This window comes from Cucumis melo, chromosome 11 (genome assembly GCF_025177605.1).
Source record: "Cucumis melo cultivar AY chromosome 11, USDA_Cmelo_AY_1.0, whole genome shotgun sequence".
NCBI lineage: Eukaryota > Viridiplantae > Streptophyta > Magnoliopsida > Cucurbitales > Cucurbitaceae > Cucumis > Cucumis melo.
Genome location: NC_066867.1, coordinates 8,033,815 through 8,051,824, shown reverse-complemented (window position 1 = coordinate 8,051,824; position 18,010 = coordinate 8,033,815). Strand labels below are relative to the sequence as shown.

The window sequence follows — 18,010 nt, the reverse complement described above, 5'->3', positions numbered from 1 at the left end:
TTTTTTTTTTTTTTTTTGTCATATGGATATAAAATTTTGAGACGAAAAAGAAGCGATGTTCATTTATGGATTTTATGATTTAAATTTCCTAAATACATGAAATTTCTCATTTTGAAAAATTAATTAATAAATTGTTTATAAAAAATATATCAACAATTTTATATTTTAGAATGAGACTGAATAGTGTTTTTTTTTTTAATTTATTAATTCTTTAGATACATGAAATGAACCACTAAACGTCTATGATGGAGATCAAAATATTAAAGTTTGATATTTTACTATTCTTGAGGTGAATAAAACAAATAATCTTTTGAAACAAAAAAAAAAATCATTATTCTAATGGCTCTCATGCCACCCATCTAATTATCAATTCATGTTCATCTTTTTTCTTAGATGTGAATTGATAACCATGAGACAGTTTTAAAAAATCAAATAAAAAACCTTGTTTTGTGAATCTCTGTAATTTAGTTAAAAAGACAAATTTTGGTAACCTTTTTTATGGGTGTGGTAGGGTGTTAACACCTTCCTTACACACAACTGATTTGTTGGAATTTATGTCCTAAAATTTGTACTTTGTTACTTAATTCAATTAATTTTATTATTGAATGCTACAATCATAAAACCAATAAATTTAAGGTCCCGATGCTATTTTAATGAGTTTTTCAGATACACTTGAACTTTATGTAGAGACATAAACATGGATTAAGTTCAAGTTAATAACCCAAATAGTTTATAGTGTATGAATAAGTTTGGGCACCTTATTCTGGAAAAACACTATGGATGCGGCCCGCTCCGTAGTTAGTACAAATGATTTAATCCTGAATCGTTCATGTAGAGACATGGGAGTGGAGGCGTCCTATGTAAATGGTTTGCATAAGACTGGAACCACGAAATAGTCACTTTTAGTTATAACACCGTAAACTATAAACTGACTATTTCATTTATGATGACGTAGGTAACTTGATCTTAATCCTAAGCTAACTATGAACTTCTGTTCATTCGGTAGTATCCTTAGATTTTCATAGGTGAGGGCAACTCAACATCGCTGGCCCAATAAGCCTCTCATTTTAGGGGTAAGACCGAGTGGAAAGTTAGGGACATAGGGTACAAGATGGAATTCTCTCCTACCCACTTCTGGAATAGTAGATAGGCTGTTCCCTTAAGAACTGAATCCAAGTCTTGAACAAGGGACTTTACCTTCTCATTAGCCCGAGAAGGATTCTGGTTTAAAGGTTGGACCTTAAACCAATTGTTCAATAGTGAATCAGTGGGTCTTAAGGAGAAAGATGTAATCTCGGGGGTAAAACGGTATTTTGACTCAGCCAAAATTACGAACAACCTGTGAAGGATCGACTTACCCATTATGGTTATATCATGTAGACAGAAATATATCTATAGTGAAGGGAGTGCAACTAAGAGTCTATAGTGGAATGACTCTTTAGTTAACGAATGTTGATTAAGCTTGGTCTAAAAGAGTTTAGCCAGTTAATCTCGAATCGTTGGAGCCCATGATCTATAGGTCCATTAGGTTCCCCTACTAGCTCATATGGATTCAACTAAGAACAAGTATGTTGAAGTAATTCGAATTGTTCGAATAAAGATAAGAGACAGAAATCGACAAATATATAAGATATAAGTCGATAGAAATAAACTTTAAGTTTTGTGTTTAAATATGATTTAAAAAAATATGAATATAGATTCATATTTAAAAACTTGAAAAGTTTAGAAACGGTCAAAGTTGTAAAAGTCAACATGTTGACTTTTAACTTTGAACTTTGACCGGATTTATATTCAAATATGATTTGAATTTTAGAGAAATGAATACGGATTCATACTCAGGAGGTTAGAATTAGTCAAGACGGAAAAATTAGTAAAAAGTCAAAAAAGTTGACTTTTGACTAAGAAAAGTCAAAGTTTGACTTTGACTTAATTGGTCAAATGACCAAAATGTCCCTTTGATAATTACTTTATTAATTAACGGTTAATGAGAAATGTGGCAGATTATTGTGAATTTGAAGCCACTAATTTCATTAAAGAGTTAATGAATTGATTAGGTGTTGATAATATATTAAATAATTTACATGCAATTTGCATGTAAATTTCATATAAAACTTCTTATTACCGAATGAGAAAATGATGACGTTTTCTTTGGAAAAGAACACCTAAGCAATACATCACTTCCCATCTCTCTTTAATTTTTACTTCATATAATCGAGTCCCACAACTTCGTTCTTGGTCCTGAGCATAGTAGGTCTACTTGGTGGTTGTCCTTGCTCGTGATTTTCAGGTGTAGAAGAAGCTTTGGATTGAAGAAGAAGCCCAGAACTATAAAAGGTAAGTTCTTCGTTTACCTTTTTGGCTCTTCGCTTAGGACCATCGCTTAGCATGTGCATGTTAGCTTCTAAATCGTTTAGATGCATATAGAGTAAAGCATGATCTATATCTTCCGCTGCTGCATGTCTCTAGTGTTTTTCCATGATGACTTCCAAACCGTAACTCTGAATTTACGTAGACCAATGTGTTTTTTGTGACCAATCACACCTTAATATAGTTGGTGGTGACTCAGAATCTACTATTTATTAAGATTAAATAATCGAGGATGTTGGTCGCTCCACGTCACGACAGAGGTAAGAAGGCAATAGGTATTTAATTTGTTTGAGAGTTTCTTTCATTTATTTATACTTTTTGTTTGGAATTAAATTTGCATATAAAAACAACTAGTTTTAATTCTTATTACAAATTCTCTTGATATTCCCTATTTATTATTTTATGTTTTCTTTTTTCTACTAACCACTTTCCTTTCAAAATTCATCAATTCAACTCCAATTTTCACAAAAAATCTTTCTAAATTTTATTTAGTCAGAACTCTTCCCTCTCTATTTTGTCATTTTCTCCCAAAAACTCTAGCAATCTTATGTACTCTTCTCTCTCCATTCTGCCATTTTTCTCACAAAAACTCCAGCAATCTTTTTTAATCCAATGGAAAGGTAATCTTCTAAGAGGTAAGAGGGCAATGAGTATTAAATTTTTTTTAGAGTTTCTTCCTTTTTTTTCTAAATTTTTGTTTGCGAATTAAATTTGCATCTAAAAAACTTGTTTTGATTCTTGTTACAAATTCTCTTGATATTCCCTACATATTCTTTTATGTTTTCCTTTTTCTACTAACCCCATTCCTTTCAAGCTTTGGTTTCAAGAATTTTTATTAGCAATCATTCTCTTGGGTCTGACATCCCAACATGCCACCAATCTATGGTAAAAAGTAAGAGTAATTTTTTTTTTTAAAGTAAGAGTAATTTTTTTTTTTTTTAAGTTAAATTGGTGAGTTCCTTATACTTTTTGTTGGTTCTTGGCTTGCAACTAGTATATTACATCTTCCAATTAGTAAAAAAATTTAAATTTTCCTTACTTAGATGATTTCTTTTACATTTTCAAACTTGTGCTAATCTATGAAGTATCATGCTATGTAAGTTTCGTTATCATCTAATTTTAACATTTATGAATAGTGATAGACTAAATTAAAAATTATACAAGGATAAGATACAAAACTATGACTTCTCAATGTAAGCCATTAAAGATTTGTTTATGTGTTGTATGTCAATGATGATGTTTTCTTGTGCTATGGTTTCCAGGGAAAAACAAGGATTATTTGGATCAATGTATTGTCTACTTGATTTTTTGGGTTGAATTTGATAGAAGGGGAACTACAAGAAATCTTTGATAACAACACTTCCCAATCCTCATGGTAAGAAAGTTTTGAAACTTAATTATTTTTGCAACTGCATTTTATATATTATTTGGATTTTTGGAGTCACATTCTAATGTAAATTTTTAGAGTATTTGTTATTTGTTACATTTTCGTTGTTTTCTCATAACATTGGTTGCAACTTTTGTTCTTGGAATAACTTTGATAATGATGTTAACTTCATTTATTAGAAGCCTTTGTGGAGGGTAATCAAGATATGGGGGTGGGGATTTAGTAAGCATGCTTTATGTTTTGCAACCATAACTTAACTATTTTGTCTGAGGAATCATGTCGACATGTACTTAGGAATGTTGCTTTGATTATCCTACAGTGGTAGCCATTGAAAAGCTATTTTGTGCAATCCACTTAGACATATGTTTTAGGAATCGTGTTGACATGTATTTAGGAACTTGATACTTTGTTACGTTGACTATCCTGTAGTTATGGCAGTCATTGAAAAGTTATTTTGTTTGATATGCTTAGACATATGTTATAGGAATCATGTTGTTTTGTAATGGCTTTGGAGGAGGGGGGCCTAAGGGTAAATTTACGCTAAATTTCAACTTGATGCAAACTAGAACATTGTTTGGAATCTAAAGATTGAATTGAAACTTACATTTTCAACATTTATATACTATGCTTATGTTTATGCCTATGTAGTCGGTGTTTTTTATTTTTATATCTTTTGCGTTCCTTATAGGTCTTTTATTAAAAACCTTGATTGTATGAACTTTAGGTGCTTATTTTGAAAAGTTTATTAGTCTGCTTATTAAGAAGGTGATTTCTATTTGGCATGTACTTAATGTTTATGCTTATGCATTTGCAAATAGTTGAAGAATCCATGGACTATGGTATCAATCAAGTTCATTTATGCGTCAATTTGATTAGATTAGGTCACACATACATGTAACATTACAGTTAATTTATTTTTTGGATTATTATAAAAACTTTACCGAAAATGTAATTTATATTTTTTATTATCGATATAAATATCTTTCCAAACATATTTGGGTAATGTTGAAATTTAGTATTTAATTTTTTTGAAAGAAGAAATATATGACAGAAAAATATGTGTTGCGAAAATGAAGAATAACGACATCAAACATGTGTCGACATATAAGCCTTTATTAAATAGAAACAGAGTCGTCAAAGCCTTCATTAAATAGATAACGATGACACATTTAAATTGTCAATATAACAGTATTAATGACAATATATTCTTGTCGAATGATAGGTTAGGTGACACATTTAAAGTGTCAATGTAAGGGTATTAATGACAATATATTCGTGTCAAGGTATACATAACAATTACACATTTAAAGCGTCAATATAAGGTTATTAATGACAATAAATTCGTATCGAGTAATAGATAACAATGGCACATTTAAAGCGTTAATCTAAGAGTAATGAAAATATATTAGTGTCAAGATATAGATAACGGTGACACATGATTTGCGTCAATATAAGTGTATTGATGACAATATATTGGTGTCGAGTTATAGATAACGGTGACATATTTATTGCGTCAAGGTAAAGGTATTAATGACACAATTTTGGTGTCATCTAAGCATATTTAATGACACATTTTTCAAAGTGTCGTTAAATAGTCTTTCTTGACAGTGGCTTCAATGACGCAAAAATTGTGTCGTTGAAAGTCTTTATGATGCAAAACTTGCGTCGTTAAAACCTAAATTTTTAGTAGTGGGTAAAAGGTGGTTCTACTAAGGCCAGCAGACACAAACTTCCTTCTAATTTGCTTGCTATTATTATAAATGGTATTTCCCTCTGTTTGGAGGATAATGCACATAAGTGGAAGAATGTGGTCCATTGTCGTATTGCTAATGAATCTACTATATCTAATAAACATCATTCTTGCACTCATGTTATTGATCTGATGAATAGGATTAGTCTTCTTCCTACCATCACTGAGGTTGGTCTCTTCTATCTTTAGTTGATTTAAAGTTTATTGTAAATTTGCCTACTAATCTGAATGACCCTGGTGCTGCGGAGTATCAAAAAGTGCATGTTCGTGGTTTATGTTTCAACATCTCTTATGCTCTTCTCAATGCTTGCTGATTTTTTAGTAGTTCTTTCGTCTCCTGGGCAATTGGCTTTGGAGCTATCTTGTGACACTCTACGTTCTTGGCCTACCGATGGTCAATTGCCTACTGTTAAGCTTAGTGTTAAAGATGCCATTTTGCAAAAAAATTGGCATTTCTAATTGGTACCCATTCTCTCATGTATCCACTATCACTACCATTCTTGCCAATTTAATCTTTTTGGTTGGTACTGGTTCCAAGGTGGATGTTGGTGACTTTATATTTCGACTGTGTGTTGCGGCATGTGGTTACGTTTGGTATCAACATCTCTATTCTTTTCCTTCGACTTTTGTGTGAGTTTTTGCTATCCTAACATTTGTCCTTTCTCAATGAAACTGACATTGCTGGTCCAACTCTCAAAGTTTTATCTCTCAGTTTTATCAGTAGTTTCAATGGTCCCATGTGCCTGATCTTCATGCCAGTTTTCGTCCTCCTCGGTCTGAACCTCAGTTGTTTATTGCTGATATGAGAATTTCATCTATTGGGTTAGTGTTATCTTATAAATTGGCGTCTTGTGTGGTTTAGCTGCTCTCTGATGAATCTTGGACTCTTAGTGTTTCTATACAGTTTATAAGGAGTGGACAATGATCTGTTTGGTAGACGATTTCTGTTGATTCTATGCCTCATGTTTTTCATTTCTTAATTGTTGAGTCTTAGAAGAGGCCTTCTGATTCTTCTGGTCCTGCTTCTTAGTTTATTTGTCAGCCAACAAGGGGGAGTTTTTTTTGTTTTTGTTTGGTTCCTTGCTTTATTTTGTGTGAAGTTTGTTATTTTGATCTCAATACAGCAGAACAATTCTATTTTTTTTTCTTGCTTCTTATTCAGGGTGTTGATTTAGTCTTTTGGAATGAAATGAGAAATGGTGTTATGGTTTCTGGTTGGTTTCTTCAATTTCTCTGTTTGTTGTATGTTGTTTTATTCTGTGCTCTGACTATTCTTCTCTCTATTTGTGGTTGTGATTGGTTGGTGTACTTGTCTAAACAAATAAAGGAAGATGGTCCTAAGGGGGAGTTTGTTGTGTGGTGATCCCACTTTCTGATATTTATTTATTATTATATTTTGAGAAAATATCTTTGTTTTGACTACGTTTGTTAAGATTGTTTCTGGTTGTTGAGATTTGTTTCTACTTTTGTGGGTAATTGGTTGTTTCTCGGGCATTGGGTTTTTATCTTTCTGTGTTATGGTTCCTTTGGGTGTGCAGAAAAATAAGGGTTTCAGGTGATTGAGTGATATGAAAAGAAGATGAAAAAGCTTAAGAGTGTAATTGTTCTTGTGGGTAAGTTGAAGATGTTGAAAAAGCTTTTCTAAATTAGAATTAGTATTGTGTGATTCGAGATTGTTGAAGATCAAATGCAACTTAGCTAGGTCAATTGCTAAAAGTGATTATAGATTAAGGGGGAGGTATTCCTTTATGATGTTTATAATGAATACTAGTGCTTAGTTTTACTGTTTCATAAGTCAGTAAGAAAGAGTCATTAAAGTACACAATGGTGAAAATGTGTTGTGAATTCTATACTAATAGTCATAAGTCTGTAATTATGAATCATATCACAAAGCAATACAAAATCTCTTATCATGGGTCAAGGACCCCTAGATGTAGATGTTGTGTCATCGAACTGGGTTAACAATGTCTAGTGTTACTTCTGTTATATCTACTTATTCACTACTAGAAAAATGGACTTTTTCTTGACGTTTGTGATTTTAAGTACTTGATGAGTTAAAAAAAAACGTCAAGAAATTGGTGATTTCAAAGATAAAATGTCGAACTTTATGAAAAGCCGGAGGTGGGCCAATTTTCAGCTTTTTTAAACATTTTTTAAATGTAAGTGATAAGTACTTTTTCTTGACGTTTCAAAAATGTCAAGTAATATCTTTTGTTTTCTAGACATTTTCAAAAACATAAAAAAAATATTACGAAAAGGTGGAGGTGGGGTAATTTTTATGAAAAGTTTTTCACTATGAAACATTTCTTGATGTTTAAAAAATGCAAGTGCTATGTATCTTTACTTGACGTTTTTAAAACATCAAGTAATATCTATTAAATTCTTGACCTAAAACATCAAGAATTTTTATAAAAAAGTGGAGGTGGCCGAATTTTCAAAAAATTTTCACATAGCGACATTTGTTGACGTTTTTAAACACATCAAGTGCTATCTATGTTTACTTGACGTTTGAAAAACATCAAGAATACTAGGAAAATATAAATGATGTTTTAATATTAAAAATTTAGGTCTCCAAAATTAATTTCTCTCCTTTTTGGTGTTGGTGAATGCTTGGAGAGCATCTATGATAGTTTAACAGATTTTGCTGCCAAGGAACTGGCCAGCTTAAAGAACCTAAAGGTTAATTAGTTCAACGTGGAAAATGTTATAGAAATTCTGGTGCAGGTATGCTTGCCAATCCCTGTTTAAAACTCTAGAGCTAGTCTACTATGTAATTAGACTAGTTTTTGGCATTCTTCATTGTTTTGATCTTCTTGTTGGAACTATTAGATTTTGTAGTTTTTGACAATTCTTCCCTGTTTTTATTTTTTTAAAATTCTTTAGTAGCATAAAGAATGCAACTATTTGATAAAATTTTCCTATGTGAATCCATTTTAACTTGATATTGTTATATTTTGGTTTAGGTTGTGGAATCTCCAAGTTTGTATTTGAAGCCAAGTTCATCCAAGGTCATTGAGTTTCAAGGCTTCTTTGATTAAGTTTGTGCTTTTTGAACTAGAATTATAATCTTGTGATTTTTGGAATAGCATAGTTGGATTAGTTTTATAATTTTGGAATTATCATGTTAGGTTGGAGTTGATGGAAGTAATGTTTTGTATATGACAATATTGAACAAATATGTAAGGTTTCAAAATGTTTATATATATATATATATATATATATATATATATGGTGAATGTAATATACGTTAAAGTTTTGAAATCGTCCTCATGCATATTTATGAGATTGTTGGACAACACTACAGGAATTACATGAGCAATATATATAGGAACAAAAATGTAACTGAGTTACAAATTAAAAAAAAAAATCTAGGATTGACGATGTTTTTTAAATATTATAAACAAGTATATTCTTGACGTTTTCAAATTTCATAAACAAGTATATTCTTGACATTTTTTAAATGTCATAAACAAATACATTCTTAACATTTTTTAAATGTCGTTAATATCAACATACTTGACATGTTTTTACTTGTCATGAACATTTGTATACTTGGCGTTTATAAATTATCAATGTTTATTATTCTTGAAGTTTATTAACTATCGTGAACTTCGACTTTCCTGACACTGGCTTTAATGAAAGTCTAAAAACACTAAAAAATAATAATGCTTGACCGTTAAAAAACGTCAAGAGAGTTTGTACTTGAAGTTTAAGTGTTGGTTGCTCTATTGTTTTCTCACGTTTTTCTTTTGTTTTGTTTATTTGTTCTTTTTCGTAACAAATTGTTTATTGTCAACTAAATATTAGTAGATAATTATATAACTAATTTTATTATTTATAAATATATAGTACCCATAACACATTTCAAAATTCACAAATGATTTTAATTTAAGTACAATAACAGAAACCTTCAGTACAATTTCTCCCTTTTACACTAAAAATGACATGCTTGAATTTAAAGAACTTCAAAGTAAAGTCTTCAAATTGCCGTGTGGTGCATTTTTGTTTCTCTGGCAACAACGAGGACCTTCACGGCAGCCATCTTTTGCAATTTCTTCTTCAGACATAACCACATATTTATATGTATATTTTGTTGTAACCTCAATTTTTCCACCTCCATGATTTAACAATCAAAGAAATTCTTATGGATTAAATAAAAAAAAATAGACTTGGGATGTTTTGGGTTCCATATCCTAACATATATATCTCTACCAAACAAATACTTATACTTGGCCAGTGATCCCTTTAAAACTTTATAGATATTTGTTGGGATTTTGTCAAAAATATTTTATGAGATTATCTTTTTAAGTGTTAAGATATTTAATTTCTAAAAGATAAAAAGATCCTTTTTATTTTAGGAATCTTGCATCAAAATCTTTGTGAAATTATTATTGAAGAAATATATATATATATATATATATATATATATTGCGGATAATTCTTATGATATAAATTTCATTCTTGTTGGATATTGTGATGCGGATTGGGCGGATGTTCGGATGACAGGAAAAGCACTTATAGGGGATGTTTCTTTCGAGGAAACAATCTAATCTCATGGTTTTGTAAGAAACACAACTATGTTTCACTTTCTACGGTTGAGGGTAAATACATTGCAGTAGGGAGTGCATGTACTCAACTTATATGGATGAAGCAAATGTTGCAGGAGTATGGCTTTCTGTAGAATTTTAGGAATCTATATTGTGATAATATGAGTGCTATTGATATCTCCAAAAATCCATCCAGCACAGCCGAACAAGGCATATTGATATCACGTATCATTTTATCAAAGACCTTATTGAAGATAGGAATTATCACTTTAGAACATGTTTGTTCAAACTTACAATTAGCAGATATATTCCCTAAACCTTTAGACGCAAATTTATTTTGAGCATTTACGCGCAGGGTTAGGAGTATATAAAATTGATTTTTATTCTTTTATTATTGTCTAAAAAGGTAGAGAAAGTATGTCATGATCAAAGTTAATGGGCATGTCAGCACCATAATAGGCATTAATAGAGGTTATTATGGCTTTTGAGCCGGAAGTATTTGATATTTTAAGGCTCCTGTTTTTCAAAAGTAATCGTTTATCTTCAAAAATTCAGAATTGTACTTTGAAGTCGTGATTGTTGCTATTATTCCTTCAGAGTCAACAATGGTGAACACCTGGAAAGGTAACTATCAGGCAAAATCGTTTGGTGCTGTTAATGAAGCTCCTACATCTCAGTCTAACATGCATGGTGTACGGATGAGGGGTCGTCGTTTCAAAAGCACTCTCAAACGGAGATTGTATCGACTTCCGAGAAACCTCAGGTAAATGTCTCTGAAAGTTCTTATTTGCCTGTACATGATGAGATTGTTACTGAAAGTGCTGCAGAGGGAGTTGAAATTGCACCAAGTGTCTTTGAAACTCATACTACCGATATGGATTCAGATGAGCGTGACAATGTTCCTTTAGCTAGATTGTTGAAGAAAGGGTTGTTTTTCAATGTTGTCCTGGCTAAATCTGTAAATCATGTCACATATGTTCTTTCTCATGAGAGATCGTCCTTTAAAGATATTTTGTTTCAACACCTGGTCATCCGCTAGCGACAAATGAAGGAGCTGGTTAATCGCATCGATCTCCACCTGTTAAGTCATCGATTCAGGTCGATGCTTCTGTTACTGATTAACATTTAGCGCCTAAACTTAATCATGTTGATGAATCAATTGAGAATGTGGAAAGGAATAATGTTCCTACTCGTGAGTCTCTAGCTGCTGATGCCCATGTTGAACCTACTAATACTTGTGCAACCAATACTGTCGAACCAGATGTTAATGAAGAACTCCAACTCGAGACTCAACAATCTTCTGGTATATCTAGGTCATAGGGTAAGAAGTTTCAACAAAACCGATGGAATATTACTACAAAGACTGAAAGAAAGAAGATACCCCCGAACATTTCATCTATTCCCATTGATGAAATCTCGTTTCATCTCGAAGAAAGTGTTCAAAGATGGAAATATGTTGTGTGCAGCGAAGGATTGCAGATGAGGTAAATGTTTCTAATAAGCATCATTCATGTTTGAGTGTCATGGGTCTTATTGAAAAGGCAGGTCTCTCTAAGACGATATCAAATGTCGGGCCCTTCTATCCTTAGCGGATTATGAAATTCATTGTAAATTTGCCTTTTAATTTTAACGATCCTAGTAGTCTGGACTACCAGACAGTTCACATTCAGTGCTTAAAATTCAAGATTTCTCGTGCGTTAATTAATAGATTTCTGGGTAACAATGTCAAACCCAACTCTTTACATCAAACTCATCTAATGAAGTTTTGGCTTCTATGTATTTGGTGGAACTTTATCTTCTTGGCTTGCGAATAGAATTTTAGCTGTCTCTCTCAGTGTAAAATATGTCATCCTTCATAAGATTTGCAATGATGAAATAGTAGATGCTGGTTTATTTATATACAATCAGCTTCTAAGACTTTATCTTTGAATTACATACTCGTATTTTTGACATGGAATATTTGACTGAAGGTGTTGAAGGCTTCTTTGTTCATCGAGACTTAGTCTCCAGAATCGTTAATATGTTTACTGCTGAGTCTCGCGCTCTCTCTACTTCCATTAACTTGTTTTCTGATCAACGGTTGGAGGTTGATTCGCTTATCTGCCACTTGAAAACGTTGATTCCTTCTACTAGTACGGGAGAGCATGGTCCCGAGTGATATTTCTTTTTGATTCAAGGGAGGAGTAGTAGGGGCAGGCAAAAGAAGTTGGAGCTGGTTGGATGAAGCTGAAGCGGGGTTGTTGTTTGTCTTGAAATTTTTTTTAAGTTTTTTCTTTTGAAGTTTATTGTTGAACTGTTGAAAGTTAGTATGTTGTTTAATTCCTTTCGTTATGATGTTTAAAAATTAATGAAATCAAATGATGTGCTAGTTAGTCTATTATTGGATGAATATGGTGTTGGATGTGTTGATATGTTAATCTGTGATGATCTATTAATGTTTGTGTTGATCTGTTGTGTTGTTATGTCGATGAATATGGATGTTTGCTGTCTGTTGCTTCATGAGAAGGTTCTGAGAAGTGTTGACTTGAACCAAAAAAGAAATCTCCTCTTTTTGACAAAAGGAGGAGTTCGTTGAAATTTTGTCAAAAAAGTATTTCAACATTTTTAGCGTTTTCATGGTCGGCGTCCGGAATGGCTATGCGTTTGGGTGGACCAAGAAGTTTTGTAGTTATCCTCAGCCGTGTGTGGTGGAGCGTAGTTGGGGCGGCCTAGATGTTTGGAAACCACCCGTGCGCGAACGTTTATGGTGGAACATTTGCTATCTGTGGTGCGGGAACGTTCGGTAACCGGCCGTGGGGAACGTCTACGATGCGCGAATGACTTTCGTCTGGAGCTTGATAGAGCGAGGACTCGCGCAGTGGTGGAGAATGGGGAGTGCGTGTGATTGGAAAAAATTGGGGAAGAGGAAGAAGATAGGGTTTGAGAGAAAAAATTGAGGAAGAGGAAGAAGGTATTTTCGTGTATTGTGAGAGAAGAAAGGAAATTTAGGGGGAAAAAAAAGAGGGAAAAGATTTGTTTATAAAAAAGGGAAAAGAAAAATATTTAGATAGGGAGAAAGTAGGAGATAATGATTTTTTTTATTAATTATTTAATGAAAAGTGGTTGAAGGGAAATTAGAAATAAATGGGAAAATTTTGGATGTTTGGTAAAGTTTGAAGGAAATTATGTTTTTATTTAAAAACAAAATTTTAATTTTTTTTTATTAATAAAGGGGGAAGGGAGAGGGGGAGATGAAGGGGTTGGAGGGAAAGTTTTAATGAAATAATTTATTTTAATAAATTTTTTATTAAAATAATTTCTAATAAGTTTATTTTAATAAATTTATTTTATGGTGGGAGGGGGGAATTGTGTGGGAAAATAGCGAAAGGGAAATTGGACGTTTATTTTTTTTTAAAATGAAATTAGTTTTTTATTTAAAAAGTAAAAAAAAAAAATAGGTTTTTTTTTTTAAAAAAATTATGTTTAAATTTTTTTTCAATTATTTAGTAATTCTTGACGTTTCTGAAACATCAAGAAAAAATCCTCTTACTTGACGTTAAAAATGTCAAGAAATTTTAAAATTACTCCTCTCTGCATTTCATAAACATTCTTGACGTTTTAAAACATCAAGAATTTAATCGATATTTCTTGACGTTTTTAAAATGTCAAGGATAACTACATATTATTTGACATCTTGAAAAACGTCAAGAATGTCAACTTTATAAAAATTCTTGACGTTTTAAAAACGTCAATAATTTAGAAGATAATCCTTGACAGTTTATAACCGTCAAGAAAATGTTCATATTTCTTGACGGTTTAAAACCGTCAAGAAAACTAAAAATTGCCTACCCTCCATTTTTTCATAAAAATTCTTGACGGTTTTCCTATTAAACCACCCCTTTCTTGACGTTTTTTCCAAAAATCATCAAGAAAAAAAAATGCAACCGTCAAGAAAGCCTCTTTTTTTTAGTAGGGGTTTTGATGAAATCGGAGAGTTCAAGAGTTTTGATGAAATATGAAAACAGACCGAGAGAACCTAAAGACTTTAATACGTTAAATGTGTTCTCTTTCTCTCTCTTTAGGATTTTTGTTTTTTTCATTCATATTTCAGTCAAAACTCTTTAGTTTCTATACAATTCCATGGTCCTACACACATGTTTAAGGGTATCTTTCTAGCTAGGATGAACATGGTAACCAAAGGTCTCAATACATGACATTAATTAACTACGACATGTTTCACTGTGTATCGCAAAATTATTGAAAACACATGACTAAAACATGCTATGGTGGAGAGAGAGAGATAGAGTTGAAGACTCATTTTAGTTAAGTCAGGTTATTGTCCTATTTCACTATCCATAGTTCATTAAAATTGAACAGTATTGATGTTCAAATTTATTATTCTTTATTTATTTGAGACTTTTTTTCCTTTTAATTATTAATTCATGGAAGATTATTGAGAATTATTTCTCAAAAATAGCTTTTACTTATTATCCCACCTGGGATATTTATGACTGTTCTATTGGGTACATTAAACACACAAACCATGCTTCCAAGCAACCAAGTTTTGAAGTATCCATATCTACGGAAATATCGAAATCTTAATTTTATGAAAATCAGGATAAAGATATCGTTAAAATGTTGGTTTCGATTGATATTTTTGAAAAAGAATATAAAAACAAAAAATTCAAAAAACATATTTCAATTAATAAATAAATATTTTATTAAATTATTAGTTGCATTTTAATACTTATTTTCTATGTTTTGAAACTTATTCTATAATATAATGGAAATATTCATTTGTACATCATATCAATATTAAACTTACGAAAACGTACAAATATCCATGGAAATATTAACATATCGATGAAAATTTAATATTATACATGTAACGGATAAAAAAAATTACTTTAATGATTTCCATTTAGTTTTTTAGGCCAAAAGCATGCTTTTAATTTGTTGTGGGTTACGTATCTTGAAGAAAGAAAAGAAAGTGAATTGAAAAGCACTTATTTAAACGTTTAGAAAGTGATGAATTGAAACATATAAATTGATTTGAAAAGTGTTTGGATTATATTGCGATGAAAAACGTTTTTATTTTTCAAAAACATATGTGGTTAATGGTCTATTATTTGACACCTGTCTTTAATATGTTGTTTTTCACTAGAAGGTGATGGTTAAGGGACGTATGTGGTAAGGGTGGTGTGTGTGGATAGGTGGGAGGGGATATGCAAAGAGAGTGACTGAAAAATAATCCATGTAAAATAATTAAATTAAAATTTTAATTTTTATGCTTTTGTAAAAGTTAAAATTTAATTTTTAGTAAGAAAAATTGTTATGAATAAAATGATCAACATTGAAACTATTTTCAATGTTGTTTTTGATAATTTGATAAAACTACAGAAAAACAAAAACTCACTATTCCAATTGTTATACAAAATATTTAGGAGAGGGTTGTAAAGTACTATAGGAATTAATTTTTTTAGGTATAAACTATAAAGAGACTAAGAATTTATTTCTTTTCTCAAATCCTAAAGATCAAATAATTTGAAATTTTAGTAAAGGAGAAGAGAGAAGTAAGCTTAGTTCAGTAGTATTTCGCATGACCTTGCATCTAAAAGTGAAAGTTTTCATCCATTCTCCACGATTATTGTCCTGAAAAAAGAAAGAAGAGAGAAAGACTACGTAGAGATAAACTTGAAATGGCCAACATCAATTTCACTTTTGGAGGTAATACACAACTGGATGAATATTTCTTATATGGTGAGCTTTCTTAAGAACAGTTACTGAATGAGGCATTATTAAAAATATAATGAGATGGACCAAAATATTTATAAAATATAATAAAATTTTAAAAGTCTATCAATGATATAGACATCAAATGATATATTAATAAAAATTATGAACAATCTATCAATATCTATGATATAATCTGAAATTTTATTATATTTATAAGTATTAATAGTAATTATGTTATTTATAATAATGTTCAATAAAAAATTGATATTTTTTTAAAAGGATTAATATTAGAGAAATTGCATCACATGACAAAAACTTTTAGAAAAAAGCAGCCAAGCAGCCTATAGCATCTTTTTTTTTTTTTTTTTGCATATTATTACAAATATGAGCAAGATGACAAGTAATTAGATATATCAAATTGCTATCAAAGAACTATCAGATGGCTACAGTAACTGGGCAGGGAATGGGGGAGGGAGTGGAGAAATCTTTTCTTCGTTGGCAACACGGGACTGGGGATGGGGAATACATTCCCTGACCCCAACCCCGGCCCCACTCCGATCCCCCATCCCCTACCGAACAAAAATATAATTAGAATATATATATAGTTTTTGTTGTTGAAATATATATATGAACTTTTCTTAAAAAATATGTTGTTGAAAAGATATGATGTAATTGAAGGCTTTGTTAGAATACTTATGGATTGATCTTTAATATTTTTTATATGGTGTTTTGAATTTTATGGATGGATTTCTAAATGTATCCTCTAATAATTGAATTTTTACTTTTATAACCAATAAGAATTTGGCATTTTGAATTGTTTTAAATAAGAAACTTGATAATATTCTATCGAAAATAAAACAACATTGGAAAAGTATATACATTTCAAGTAAATATTGAAAAATGAGATTAAACTTAAAAAAATGGGCATATTTACCTGTGGGGAAACCAATCCCTGAGAAGTCCCTGCAAAGAAATTGGGGGGTTGAGGAATGGAACAGGGGGACGGGGACGGGGAGTGGCATCCCCGGCCCTGCCCTATCCCGTGGACATCTCTATGAGGGTTATCCGCTTTTAAATTTGCTACTTTTGCAAATTATAAAATGTAGTGACATGGATCCTATAATCATAAATTCTTTTGCTATTTTTGCGAACGCCCTGTGAATTTTTTTGAAAGCATTCATGGGTATTCTTCGTCAAAAATGATATTTTAGCTTTTTTAGTATATATGTGTTGTTGCATTTAGGTGGAGCTAAGAATCGTAGTAGAAGAAACCTGCAAAACATAAGTACGGTAACAAAATGATTGAGTCGTGGATCTCGCTATCTTTAAGATGTTTCGCAGCTCTACTCAGATGTGTAAACAGATGTAAAGTGCCCCATCATCTCTAGGATAAAACAGCCTCTAATTCGTTGGTAGGAACTGCACTTGAACCAACTAGTGTATCAACACTCGCTAGATATTTAGTTGCTAAAAAAACAAAATTAGAAAAAAAAACAGAAAGGGAGAGAATACAAGGTAGACAATAAGAGAAGAGAAATGTGTATTTTGTTTTTATATGTTGAAATGAGAAGCAGGTGTGCCATATATATAGTGGAGCAAAACGTAACGGTTCAACGTGATAAATGGTGTAACGATCAAAACGATCAGTAACAGTCGTAGAGGTCAAAACTATTCGATAAACGGTTGAAACGTTTGTAACCATCAAAATTTATCATCAACAATATGATATTTCATTTTCCTCGATCTACTATTGAAAAATTTCTTCACATTATTTGATGAATGGATTTGATAGCTAGGGAAGTTAAAAAAATCGGTAACCTGACCAACCCAAATTACCCAACCCAAACCGTAAGGGTTAGGTTAGGTTAGGTTAAATTTTGTGTTGGGTTGGGTTGGATTGGATTAGAAAATTGTAGAAAAAAAAAAAGGTGAGCCAGATAGCCAGCCGAGTCGTGCAAGTAAGGGGTTGGGTTTACATAGCTCAATCAAATTATATATATATATATATATATATGCATGTATGTATGTATATATAAACCTAAAAAATAAAAATAAACCTCATTTTGAATGGATATTGTAGACTTGGAATTTGAATGTATAACATATATATGTCACCTTGCATTTTGAATGAGAACTTGTTCTCTTACATATTAAAAAACAATATCAAAATATGTCTAAATTATAGAGAGATGAAAAAAAAAATAACCAACCCAACCTAGTTTTTTAGGTTGGGTTGGAGCGTTG

General features: G+C 31.4%; 1 long non-coding RNA gene across 1 annotated transcript; it reads left to right on the top strand.

Moving 5' to 3' along the window:
• Nucleotides 1-5,521: 5,521 nt before the first annotated feature.
• Nucleotides 5,522-8,697, top strand: LOC107991934 (uncharacterized). The gene is made up of 2 exons (XR_007815551.1): nucleotides 5,522-8,228; nucleotides 8,468-8,697. It is a non-coding gene; the product is annotated as an uncharacterized LOC107991934 (long non-coding RNA).
• The last annotated feature ends 9,313 nt before the right edge of the window (nucleotides 8,698-18,010 follow it).